The 14,199-nt window shown below is 44.4% G+C and overlaps 1 protein-coding gene across 6 annotated transcripts in view; it reads left to right on the forward strand.

Annotated features, from left to right (window-relative positions):
* Window positions 1–14,199, forward strand: part of dlgap2a (discs, large (Drosophila) homolog-associated protein 2a) — a 155,854-nt gene that overhangs the window by 41,158 nt on the left and 100,497 nt on the right. For 2 of the 6 annotated variants that reach the window (XM_076748064.1, XM_076748063.1), the window contains exon 1: window positions 3,605–4,214. The exons of the other annotated variants lie outside the window; for them this stretch is intronic. The gene's annotated coding sequence lies outside the window, so the exon portion shown is untranslated. Of the gene's footprint in view, window positions 1–3,604; window positions 4,215–14,199 lie in introns of those variants that run through there. 6 annotated transcript variants of the gene reach the window in all.

Raw genomic sequence — 14,199 nt, forward strand, 5'->3', positions numbered from 1 at the left:
CACATAGCCTATCGTTTGTTCATGAAAATCTTGATACTGATTTAAGGACTTTGAATTTTGCCATCATAATGTTAGCTTACTGGCTCATAGCTGAGCCAAAGGATGAGTGGACCAGAGAAAAATATAAAGTTCATCCTATTTACTGGAGTTTTGAACAAGATTTCAGTTGCATGAGAACCTAATGTCATGGTAATGATTGTTCCAGGTATTAGTCAAGCCATCAGGTGTCACCAGTAAAACTGAGGAGTGGCTTGTGAAAAGTTTTCATTGCAAAATGCATGAAAATAAATATGAATTGTAATTAATGGCAGGCTGTTCCCATTGTGCATAGGTGAATCTCTAAGCAGCTAAAATCTGGTATACATTGATGAGGTAAGTTTGAAACCAAAATATTTTATTGATCTGACATTGTCAGCTGCCATCGATGCGTAGTAACGTGGTGTTCCTGATCTCTGATAAACAAGTACTAAAAGGAAATCTTTTGCTTTCTCGTGTTAACTGGTTGATCATCTTATGTCAAGATAAAAAAGTTTGTTTTCACAAGGTAACGGCATCAAGATGAATAACTGCGAGCACAGCCGCTCTCCCATACACGCCAGCAAACTGATTTGTTTTTGCTGTCTGGCAGGTCATAGTTAAGATGTAAATAGAAGGCACATTCAGTGGAAGAATATTACAGACTGTATTGGTAAACAACACTGAAAGAGGTGAATCCAGGTAAAACCCTACTGTAACTTACTTAAGTGGGCATTTAACATGTGAAAGTCAGTTTCCTAGCAGCATGGAGAACTTGTGTAAAAACTGCGTTAAAATGCCTTCTGTGGCTCTGGGGGGAATCATCAGACATTCAAGTTTGAGAAAATAACAGAAGTGGCATCACCTGGGTGTTTCAGCAGCATGGCATGCACAGGCTATGGAACTAGGTTAATGACATTTCACATAGATTTTTTTAGTTTATTGGCATTCTCAGTCAGGACAGGTGATGAACTGTAGAACAATACATTGATTAAGAATTTCACTCCCCATCCTTCACACAGATGGAGGTTGTGATACCAGAAATGTGTCTTTGATATTCTGCCGTTCAGTGTACAGACTGTTTCTCCTGTGACGTTTTAAAATGAGCAAACAAGATCCAGCGTTTTTTTTTAAATGTAGCTCTGTCCCACCATGTATTCACACTCAGCAGTGAGTGGACCTCATGGGCTGTGGTATGTGTATCATTAAACACTGATAAACTGTTAAGAGTCAAACACAACAAGACAGGTGAGACGTGTCTCCTTTGTCATTAAGCCAAAGTCATTCGAGAGCAATGATAAGGCTGGCTGCTGAATGACGAGAATGAATAGTTAGCAGCGGCTGCAACCTCATTACAAGGACAAACCGCGTCCAGCAGGACGCTGATATCTCTGGCACAGCCCCATTTTGCTGTTTCCAATTTGAATAGGGAAGGGAATAATGCTTAATGCCTCGCCCTGCGTGGATATTGGCTTGTATGGGACAGCGACCCGTGAAATGAATATTTTTGTGAGATGAGATTTGTTATACACAAAGAGGAAGGCCTGCTTTTCCAGCCAACCGAGAAACACCGACACAGGAGAGTAGTGGCATTGTACTTTCAGGACGTCAAGAGCTCGGAGAATGATAATACCTGAGAAAAAGGAATTGGAGGAAGAGAGGAGAGATCAAGACGAAGGGCAGGATAAATGATAAGATGATGAAATGCAAAGAAAGTACAGCAGAGAATGGATTGAGCATATTAGACTTTTAGCGGTTTCATCTAAGAGTTTTGTATCTACAATCATAATTGAGCTGTATGAACGCATGTCTCTGATAATAGAGCATATGGCTTCAGTGACTGTGTTGCCTTAAACCAAGAGACACGAGGGGCAAGTTAGGAGTAACATTAGCTGCAAGTGCTACAGCATTGGTGTGTATATATATACATATGTTTCCTTCTTAAACTTATGGGGAGCTGTGTGGTACCATCTGCATAGTTTATGACACAGCTGTGCAAAGTAAAAAAAAAAGTCTGCACAGGGGAGTCTGACATCTCTCTCAGTGTGGCAAAGTTGTGATGGCTTGAAGCAGGTGTTTGATTGGGGGAACGCAGTGAGCCAGCAGAAGAGGGGCAAGTTGTCCGTGCACAGACGCATGATATTCATGCAGAATTTGGGTCAGCCCTTGGTTTTCTGGTACTTAATCAGGAATAGCTCAGAGTGCGGTCCTATTTTAACGTTTCGCGCCTCAAAACGACAGACTGTTGGACTGAGGAAGTTGTGTAGGACGGGTTATCATCACTTTCTGTTCATTTGTGGACACATAGAGCAAAAGCATCAGAGTCTCCCTCTGGTCGACCAGGGTGGCTTCCTGCTGGCTGCCTGCACACATGAACAGCATGAAAATAATTCTGTTATGCAGCTTTTAGAGACTTGGACCTAATGGAATTCATTGTTGCTCAGTTGCGTCTTTTGTGATGATTGTGTATGAGAAAAAGTCTCTTTGGGCCAGTTTGTGTCAGATGACCTGCAATAATAACTGTGGCCTCCACACCAAGATCACTTCACATTCTGGCCCTGTGCCTGTGCCTGTGCCTTTCATATGACATGTCTTGTTTGGCCTTCAAATTCAACTGATTTTAATGGCAGTGACATTGATAGAAATAATGATTTGCAGCAAAAGATAAAACCAGTGCTGTGCAAATATTGCTCCATCAGGTTTCAGCCTATCAGCCCGTCTGATCTGAACCACAGCCTCATTATAAACCCAGACAGCCCATCCCCTCCTTCGTCTCATCCCCTGCTCTCTTTAATTTTTTTTTTACGTCAACGAGGCAGGGAACAATATCAGTATTATGCATGTGCCTACCTTTCCGGTGAAGGGGGGAATGAATTTTTTCAGCGGGCTCATAAATCCCCGCTCTACCTGGTTGAGCACCGTTAGAATGCACAGAGGTTGGCTGGCTGGCTCCCTTGGCCGAGACTATAGATCTGGATTGACAGCTGCTCCATCCTGTCTGCCACTGTTAATCATTGAAGGATTTGGGCTGCCGGCAAGCAGGTCTGCCAAGCGACCTTGAGCCCTGCTGGGGCCGAAGGACTCCAACTAAAAGCCTGCTCCCCTGCTCCCCCAGCAAGCAAGAGGCACTTCAGCCAGGTGGCCCAATTGCCCCATAAGAGAGAGGGATAAGTAGCTAATTGTGCCACATGGCTGGAGTGTATTCCCTTTACAATTCCACATGCATTGAGTATGCATATCCACTTGTCTGCCAAGTAGCAATATGGATAATTTGACCAGTTATGTAACTTCAGCGTGCCATCATTCACTGTGCGCCCATTCTTTCCCGAAAATTCTAAAGATATGGGTGAAAAATCAGCGCTCTGTGTCACACACGATTGATGGGTGATACGGCACGAGAAGGGAGAAAGGCAGACGCGGGGAGAGGAGACAATAAATGAGACCGTCATTGTCAGCGGTAATGATGGCGTCACGCTGGAGGGAAAAAGACTTCTCCATGTTTAGAAGGAGCTCTTGATGTGATGTCAGTTTAATAATTTATCCACGGCGACGCTGTAGATAAGGACACAGAAGAAGGGAGGAAAAAATATTAGATGTCACACAAGAGAGGAACGGCGCTGAGATAGGGGGAAGAGTCTGCTTGATGCCGTGCAGAAAAAAAAAGCCTCTCACTATCTCTTGCCCTCTTCCTCCCCTCTGTCTCTCACCCATTCTCTCCATAACTCTCCATCTGTTCGGCTAAACACTCAATAAAGGAGAAGTCCAGGATCCAGACACCCGTCCCAGATTTTTGCTCCAGCCATGCTGTTGGAACCAGCAGCAGCAGCAAATGCCTGTTTTGCCTGCCTCTCCTCTCCCTCTCCCTCTCTTGCTGCGCGCTGCTCTGCTCTGCTGCAGTGGATGGTCCTCACGGTGCGCTCGCAACGCGTCTCAGTGGAGGAGACCTGAGCATCTCACTGTCATTTACCCACCCTTCTTCCGTTTCTAGCCCTCGTTCCTTTGCCAACCCTCTACCTATCGTCAGTGGGTCTGGATAAATGTGAGGGGAAAGTCATAGGATAGACGAGAGAGGAGGGAAGAGCTCAGGAAGTCTTTGATCCAACATCTCTTGCACATATGACTGTTTTATGTTCTGCTGTCTCCGGGTGACAGAGAAGCTTGTGCTCTTACGTACCTCCTGCTTTTAGACTCTGTGCCAGGTAAGTTCTCTCTCTGGCTTGTTGTTTTCATTCTGCGCTTGATGTAGTGGCTGACAGAGGAGCGCCTTTTTGCTTGTTTCACCCTGAGGGGGGTTGACATGTTCTCATGAGGAGATGATATTTTGGCAGAAGTTGTGTGCAAACAGGTCCAACGTTGGCTATGGTTAACATATGGCATGCAGTAATGCATGTGTCTGTGTGCCAATCTGTGTGCTCCTGTGCTTTATCATAGATCACTTTGGCTCTCTGGGCTTCCATCATCATCCATTTGCCAAAGAGCTCTGCAATAAATACTGAACTGCTGCAGCAACTTGAAATCATTAGCCCTTTTCAAATATTGAGGCAGGGTTGGCCGTGCTCACCCTCCTCCATGTTCCACACACTGACATCCATAATCTGATCTATATGAGGTGTCAGGGAGGGGTGAGAGTTTCTATGAATGTGTCTCTGTGAGTATGTTGGTGAAAAAAAAAGTGCAGCATTATTATTTCCCTGTTTTTTTGAGGGGAACCCAGAGGAAGTGTTGTACAGTGCAGCACAGATGATAGCAAGGAGGTTCTATGTCAGCATTGTTGAGGGAGCATACTACACCGTGCGTGTGCGTGTGAGCGCATACATGGGAGTGTGTGGGCGGCTGCATGCGTCTAATGTAAACTCTCTGATGGAGGGGTGAGCTCTGTGTGGGCGGCTTGTGTACGTAGCTTTGTATTTTGTGAATGAAGTGCTTTTAGTCCGTGTTCACCGAGAAAGTGTGGGCATGTGTGCGTGGACGTTTCCACTGTGATGCGTGTGTATGTGTGTGTGTTTGTCTGCGAGCTGAGACAGCAGCACACACTACCCTTTTGGGAAACACTCATCTACAGTACAGTGCCGTGTCTTCATCAGGTATTGGGTGGCTTTCGACTGTGGGTGGTGACTCAGTGACGATTTACAACCTGGGTTCCCGGGTTCTCGCCCCAGGTGTAAATCAGCCTGTTGGCTGAAGCACAGAGCCACTGCAGCCAGTTAGAGGAGATGCTTTGGATGTTCATGTCCACTGCTGCACTGCAGACAGACTCTCTCCCACTAAAGCTGCTAACAGACAGTGTGTTACTCAGGCACAGACAGCGTAGGCTTGGTTAGAGAGGCTCTTCATCTATCAGCCTATGGTATTTGAACAGATGCTTGTAATCCAAAGTAACTTCCAGCAGTCTGTGTAGTGTTTTTGCAGGTGCAGGCGGCTCTATCTGATGGGAATTATGGCCTGTGTCTGCTGTTATTATGAACAACTGTGTCACCAGTGCCACTATGCTGGAGAATCTGGCCTCTCTAATTCCAATAATCAACCCCCCAGCGGTTTCTTGGGCTTGTCCGTCCTTCCCAAGTGATGGTCCTTAATAAGAATTACAGGACCTCATTTTAATGGGGCTTCCCCTTACATGCATCCTGCATTGTGCATCATACTACTGTGGGATCTATGTGAATCCCCCAACAATTTCAAACTGCACTATATCACATAGCTGTGCATATGCCCAATTAATGCAAGCACTTGTTTTGCTGCCTTTATGTGCACATGCATGGGAAACGCATGGTTATTGCGTTAGTGAGAAGTAATGGAGGGCCTAGAGGCATAGGACCACTCTGAGAGTCACGGTTCTGGCTAAGTGGTGAATTTCAATCTGTATTCCACACTCATTAAGCAGAGCTCCTAATGAATTCAATATAAGATGGGAAGTGAAAGTGTTCAGAAATTTGTACTTGGATCCAAAGAGTGTGTTCATGAGCACCCAGACTGAAAACATTTGGTATGATTGGGCCAAGTGGGGGCCACATTTTGCAAACATGCCCTGCACACCAACGTTCAAATGACCAGTTGCCCTTTATCCTCTATCAAGCTGCAGTACATTTACTTCACTTAGGACTCACCAGTTGTAATCAAGCACCAAACCTGAGTAATCTTAACCTGGCTGACAGTGACAGGGTATAGATTGTCCTGTCAGACACCTGCTCTGCTGGGCTTGTCCCTTTCAGCAGCTTGGCAGGGAATCAGGACGGAGCAGCAGTGAGACAGATACAGCTGTTGGCCTGTTGAAAAGGATGCTGTCACATTTACTTTCAAGCAAGATGAATGACTCTTGCGTGGCAGCTGAATTTGATTGCACAAACAGTTTGCTTACATAATGTGTTTTCCTTAAATTGATTAACGTGGCTTGTGTGTGTGCTGTGTCAATTTTGTCGAGGCCTTTGTACAGGTAAGCCGAAAACCATGCGACCATGCAACATGTCCCATCCTTTTCTGTTTAATGCACGCTGCTAGCCTGCTTCCTGGATTAAACAGGTAATTCCAGGGAAGAAAGACAGAGAAATGAACTAATACACACACAGGGACAGGCGCTTTAAATAATGCACAGATGGAAGAACCATTCTGAGCCTTTTTGGTGGCTCACATTGGATATCTGGGACAACGGACTCACAGCATTTGACAGCAACAGTCATGGACGCTCAAACACTGAAGCTCACAAACAATGAAAACAGCCGTCAGCCATAAACAAATCAGAGGGAGCAAGTAACAGCACTGAAGGAATCCTACAGCCTACCGTCCCTCTGCGTCTTGGCTTGTAGCTGCTCTATTGCCATCAGCGTGTTGCAATGCTAATCTACATCATTTCACGTGAATTACATGCACGTATAATAGAAAAATCCATACGTGCTTCAATTTGTGCAAGAGGCCTGGAGGAACACATCTTGAATAAAGCGAGGCCTGCTTCTTAAAGAGGTTACTGGACTGCAAAGGTCTGCAGATACTGAAGCAGTTTTTGAAGACGTGGGTGACGTTGATTTAGGTCTGTTTGCATCATTACGGTAACAAATCAGGTTTGAAGAGTGCTGATTTCATGGTGTGTGGGTCACTTATGTTGATTTGCTCATCTTAAGGAAGCATGCCGTCACAGTCCAATGGGGACCAGCCACAGGAACAGCAGCGTAGCGTCTCTGAAAAATGGTTGCAAACAGAAAAGAGACACAAAGTCTTTATTCCACATCTGTTGCGACGCCGCCTCAAGAACTTTACAACGAAGGAATGTGTTTGACTGAAAGGGAGAATGAGTTGGAAAATGGTTGGCAGCTTAATTTGGATGAATTTAATTTGTCATGGATCATCGTTTCAGCAGCTCACATGGATGAAAGCTTTTTTTTTTTTTTTTTTTTTTTAGATAGTCGGCGAGAATAATGCTCCACAGCTCTGGATGAATGCATGAACTGTTGTGGGGGGACACACAGATGGTGGCCTGGCTTGTTACATTAAATCACTGGTCAGAATGGTGATCCAAAGTAGGATGAGACGGCCCACACGCTGCCGATGATCAGCCGCTGCCGTCAGATGTGTCACTTCGGAGCATGTGTCGCGTGTTTGTGTGAGGCGTGAACAACTGTCAGTGCACAGTCCTTCTGCGGGGATAATCGTTTTGACTCCAATCAGTGTCCAACTGAGTCCATCAACCCCTTTCTTTTTGGAAAACACACACACACACACACACACACACACACACACACACAAGCAAACATGCGGGATGCCAGCGAGGTTCTGAACAGTCTCCTCTTCAGAGCAGGCTTCTCTCCCGGTGGGGAATCTTGAACCGAACCCAAAAGAAAAACAAGAGAAGAAAGCCCTCTCTTGCTTTGCGTCAGCATCCTTCTCTCCTTCTCTCGCTATCTGTGTGTCTGTCACTCACCAACACACTCTCTCCAGCCCTCCTTTCCTCCCTCTTTCTCTCTGCTTCATCAGTTTTTTTTTTCCTCCCTGCTCTATCTCTCTCTCTCTCTCTCTCTCTGGCTGTCAATAGGTTGCTCTGCAGCCTGAGCCAGTGCCAGAGCTCAGCCTCTGAACCACAGGTAAAGCATTAAAGCCAAATGACTCATGCACTGAAACAGAACAACCTCTTTGCTACTTGAAAGCACTGCTCAGGCCCGCTTCTTAAAAGTTACACCCGGATAAGCTGCTCCAGCTGCGATGCTTTTTCCCACCACCTCCACCAGCAGCTTGCTGACACACCTTCACGCCTCTGATAGACACAGAGTCACAGGATGATGAACTGTTGCGCGCTCTGGCGTGGCACCAGAGCTTGTGCTGTTGGCATGTGTGCGTGTGTGTGTGTGGAACAGTGTAGGTGTGTCCATGGATTAGGATGCATACAGATATTATTTATACCATCGACTAGATTTATTGTTGAAAGGGAAATCCCCTTCAGATCCATCGCTTTGTTTCAAAAAGGGTCTTGACAAGGCGATCACAAACTCTTTACAGGATTTCTTGTGCAGTAGAGACAGTCAAGGCAAGGTTCCATTTCTCATTCCACAGGGATTATGACAACCCACAACAAAACTAAGGGATCTGCAGATGCCGTTGGCCGGTTCCTGTCATAATAAATGGAATGTGAATGAATTTAACTAAAGAGCTAAATTGCAAAGTGACAAAGTTGATCTGACATTTCCAACAAATTAAACAACAAAATCTGGTGTTGGTCAGTGTCCATTTTCTGATCGTACACCGCCATGGTTAAGGTTTGTTCAAATTTAGGAACAAAAGCAACTTTGTTAGCTTTAGGGAAAGACTGTGGTGGATTAAAGGAATTGCTTTGAATTGCAGACTTTTGCCGAAACAACTGATGCTCCTGTTCTTTGTGGGAGGTCAGTCTTGAGTTTTCAGAGGGTCTGCTCCACTGTCTTCAGTACAGAAACCTTTCTTCAAAACTTTACTTTTAAACTCCAGTGGAGATCCAAAGTTTCCCCAAACAATCTAAATATATTGGTGGAGGTTTACGTGATATTTGTTTGTAGTCAGTTTGCATGAAGTTTGTATGATGCACAAAACATACAGAATATTTCCATGTGATGGAGGTGTGCAGCCATCAATAAATCTCACTCAGAGTAAACATCATACAGCTTTTTAACAACATAAAAGTGACTTAAGGAGAAACAAAAGGGGGAAAAGTGGAAGCTGAGTAAAGTATTCTATGAAGCAGAAGCTTATTTCTGCTTTTTAATTGACCCCAACCCGCCACCGCGACTCAAAGCTAATGTTTTTTGCTTGTTTGTTTCTTGCTTGTTTGTTTGACACCGCATCGCAGGGCCTTGCTCCCTTAGTTGCTATGGAGACACCATTAGGCAGTGGTGCCGCACCGATTTTTGTATTTCTTTGCATAACCCCCACGCCAAACTGCGCTGCTTGTCGGGGACTCGCCCGTGCCAACTGCATGTGTGGGCGGATAGATGGGTGCATGTGCATGTTTTTGTGACAGAGAGCGAGTGGGAGAGAAAAGAAGACCGAGATCAAAACAAGGTGGGAGGGATTGAGAGAGTGAACAAAAGGGGGGGGGGGGGGGGGGGGGGGGGCAAAAGAATGACAAGGAGAGAAATGAATGATGGAGACAACGAGTGGGAAACACAAACAGATACGCGCTGATCACAGACTACAGTACACTCACATCCTCCAGCAGAGAGGACTGGAGTACGTACGTGTGAGTGAGCAGGGTGAGTGTGTGGGTGGAGGGATGCCGCAACAGTGCAGCTTATTCTGCCTTCAGTTTGATCCCTGCACCCCGCTCTCCGGGGCTCCTCACTGCATTACTTTGAGCCAGTTCACAAAGCATGATGCCAAATCCAGACTCACTCTCATTATTATCACACACGAGAGCCTGATAATAACTCCAATGATTTTTAGATCCCTGTAAAGTGTATTAACTTGTTTTCTGAGAGGAACTGACACATCGTGATGTATAATGCAGTGCAATATAATTGAATTGGGGTTAATTTGGTCATCAATCAGCAACAGAAAATGAACTTACTTTCAGCTGGTTAAACGATACTGATCTAGTCCTTAAAAACCGACTATATATCATTCCTGTGAGTGACCCAATTTTTGTCAGCTCCTTTTCTTTACTGAAAAAAATCAATTTAGCAAGATTTCCTGCAGCAAACGCCGAAAAGCACGGCGTGACCGGAGAACCCACACATGTTAACATACACAATGCTCGCTCAGCGGTTTCTCATATTTCTCCTAATTATGCAAGGTTAGATAAATGTGATTCACCACATTTGCATGCAGCAAACCTGGCAAGGGTTTGATGATATTACAGCTTTAACATTAGCTTAACATTGAACATGAGCTTAAGCTGTAAATATTTACGATCACAGTGAAATGCTCTGCATTTGTCATTGGCTGCATTGTTGAAGTTGGTCAGCAGATGTCACAATTGGACACTGTTCATGCTTAATGTCAACGTAAATACAGTAAATGCATTTTTAATAATATGTTTGATTTTTAGTTTCTTTAGGGTTTTACGTCCAGGTGGAACACTTTGTTATGAAGTGAATGTATATATCAGGCCTCAGCGACATCTTGACTATTTTCCGATCATATCATTCAGCACTTCTCTCTGCAGGTTGGATCAGTCTCTGCTGTTTTACCACATTTTGGCTTAACTGATTTTAAAAGATTAATTCAGAATGCTGTATAGTTGTGTCACTTGTTAACAGCATGGACATATAAAACATGTATTTTTAATTAAGCTGTACTGATGTTCTGTATCGTCATTCAAAACAGTCCACAAAGATGTGCTGAAAACATGGCTTGACCTTTTAAAAAGTGTCGCTGACACCTAGATTTACTGCTCGATGTTTTACCGTCCAGATGTTACAATGCTGCCTCCGTCTCGTGCTTCAGAATCATAGCTCCATCCATACACTAGTTTCAAGTAAAACGGCAGAAAATGAACTCTGATTGCCTCAGGTGTTTCAGGTTTTGGTTAAACCAGGGCTTCTCCAAGTTTCAGCACTGGCTCTGCATGAGAATTTCAATCCATCTCTCTGTCTTCAACATATCTTCGACTCCTCACTTATTATGGATCCCACTCCTGCTTTACAAGGCATGTGTTGCACTGCCGCAGAGGGTTCTGGCATAGAGTGAACAGAGATGCTGAGATCTGTTACAGATAGTCATGACCTATGATGCGCCTTGGACACACAGTGCTCTCTCAGGACAAGTAGCCCGAGGAGGTCGGTCAGAGGTGAGACTGTACAGTCATGGGGAAAATGGAGTCATCATTGCTAGGTTTTGAGAATTATAAAGATGAACAAAAATGGTTGGGAAGTGGTGTTTAGGGCCTTGTGATAAAGATGGTGAAGGCAGCTGTAAAGACTCACACACAATAATCCTATTTTGATATGTATGTGCTTTACTTTTCCAGCCACAATATCTCCAATTTTTAAATAAATATGAGAAAAATTAGTTTCCATGAGCAGCAAAAGACAGGGTTTGTTCTTCCATTTACCAAAACGATGAGCCAAAATCAAGCCACTGATTCAGATCCAGCATCTTCCATCATAGTTTTAACTTGTTTGAATTGCTGAGACAGATGGTGTTTCTTCATAATTGGATATATGGGCATGCAGATGCCGATTTTTAAGCCATGAATGCCAAATCTGACTTTAACGAAGACTCGCAGTAGCCATTAACCAAGATACTGTGTAGTACAATACTGTCATGAACACAGTGACCCTTGGGACTGCGCCATGGCCGAGAGCCTGGCAGGAGGACCTTTTCTATTTCTCCTCTCTCCAGAACAAACTTTTTTTTCCCTCCCAATTCACTGTGTCTATCTCTTATCCACCCACGCCCACAAACGTACGCACACATTCTCTCATCTGAGTCTCTCTTCCCCTTGTTTACTCAGTGTGTGCTTCTCTGCAGTATAACACAAGCAAAGTTCAATATTGCTCTGGACATCTTGAAAGAATCCAGTGTGGATATACTGCTGTAAATTCTCTCAGAACGTCTCCCTCTCACTCTCTCTCTGTCTGATTTCTGCACAGAGATGAGTCCATGTACTGCAAGTGTGCAGTTTTGACAGCACCAGAATCCAAATCACACAAATAAACCATCCACATCCCTTCAATGCTATTAATGTATTCTCTCACAAGTCTTGCTGGTGTCTCTCTGCCCATGCCTTCACAAACCCTACATTTAAAACTCAGCCTGTGCATTAGAGAACATCTGCGCACTGTTTGAAGCGCCGGGTTCCGGACTAGCCTATTGCTTGCTAATGAGAACAACAGGTGCTGCGGTCACATCACTTAGCTGAGCCCCGATGTGATGCACTGACCTGTTCCAAAAATAGCGAGTGCGTTGTATTAGGCAAGACGTGGTCTCCCCTGCTGTGGTGACGTCCAAGGTCTAATGCACTGACGACATCTTGCTGGAGTCAAAGATTTTTAGGACTGCATTAGCTCGGCATTGTTTTTGTATACACCCATCGTCTTTCATTGCTCTGGAAGTAAATACAAGAAGTGTGTTGCTTATGCACACTGTATATGCAACATACACAGATGTGCATTAAAAAGTGTGCAGATAGTATAGCCCACCCCCAGTCTGCATGTAAGTGCTTAAAAAGGCACTGGACTTGCGTGAGAATCTAGAGGACGTTTCGCCTCTCATCCATGAGTTCTGTTTGACTGGTGGGGAGTCCCAGGGATTTATCCTCCTGCAAGATCATTCACACCTTCAGATGGCGTCTTTCAAAGACTGAAAGTAGGACCAACAATTGCTGAGCAAAGGTGGTGCCTTAACACCTATTCACACCATCACTCGTGTGACCCTAACAACGATGGCTGGGTGTGACCTCAACGACTTCCAGGGTGTGAAAGATTCCTGCAGCAGCATAAATGCCTTGGACTCCCCACAAGTCAGTTAGAACTGAGGAAACTTTTTGGATCAGAGGCGAAACATCTAGAATTTCAAACAAACCCTGTTGCCTTTTTAAGCACTTAGAAGTACCCTGACCTGAGTGAATGAGAATCTCCACAGACAGTCATTCTGCAGTTTTTGTCTTGCCCATTTCCTACTGCACAGCATTGTTTGAGCTATTGGTGAAAGAAAGTTGATGTGAACATGGATGTCGTCTGGAAAACAGGAAAAATAATGAGTGGAACCTGGGGGCACAGTAGCAGCTCTTTGCCTCTCTGCCTCTGCTCTCTCAGGACAGCAGTGTATATTCAGAATGTAGGACATATTTTACTGGAGCCAACAACCACAGTGCTCATTATCCACAAGTGCAGCAAAAGGGAGACAGTATGATTAACTCATCAGACACCTGTTGAACAAGTAGAACACAAACTTGCAGAAATGTGACGTCTTTAGCCACTCTGCCCACAGACAGCTTGCTACCCCCTCTTAAGGCTGATTTATACTTCTTCATTAAGTCTACACCTTAACCTACGCAAGTGGCCTGCTTTTGAGCCAGGGTGCCTGCCTCGATCTGCAAATACATCGCCAAAATGGCAGTTTGAGGTGGAGTTTCTGTGACATTTTTGGATAGCATCAGGTAGATTTGACAATTTAGTTTGTTGTTGTGCAGTCATTTATCTTTCATCAGTGTACATGCGGCATGGCAATCACCTTTCGAGGTTTGGCTTCAAGTGGAAACCAACAGGCTGTAGCAGCTTGATGCAAACTGCCGTCACACAAACCAGTTACAATTGTTGTGGTCTGCCTTACCACGAGGTGTACTTATATTTCTGTGGAGGTGCAGGCTTTTATCCATCCCCGGTTTGTTTTACAGAGCCATACTTTATGCTGATGTGATGAAAGTGAAATTGTGTTATCCTCTGAAGTCGAGGGAACATGGTTATTATATGGAAGTGGTTTGGATATCTCAAAAGCAATGGCTAAGTGCTGAGACGGTCTGCAAAATATGCCGTCAGTTGGTGCTTGCCAAGAGAAGTATATCATCCCAGCGACCAACCCATTATTTTAAAAAGTGGCAGGGCTAGCTAACTTGTATTGTTTTGTTCAGATTAAGCATGTTTGTATAGTTAAACATTCACATTTATATGGTATTCACTATATTCTTCATAAAATATATTCTAAACCAAGCCACAGTAAAATCTTTACATGATGTTATTCTATTGTTTGGGTTTATAATCTATATTCTAAAGTTTAACTAATCACCCC

The sequence above is a fragment of the Chaetodon auriga genome, chromosome 14 (assembly GCF_051107435.1).
Source record: "Chaetodon auriga isolate fChaAug3 chromosome 14, fChaAug3.hap1, whole genome shotgun sequence".
Classification (NCBI taxonomy): domain Eukaryota; kingdom Metazoa; phylum Chordata; class Actinopteri; order Chaetodontiformes; family Chaetodontidae; genus Chaetodon; species Chaetodon auriga.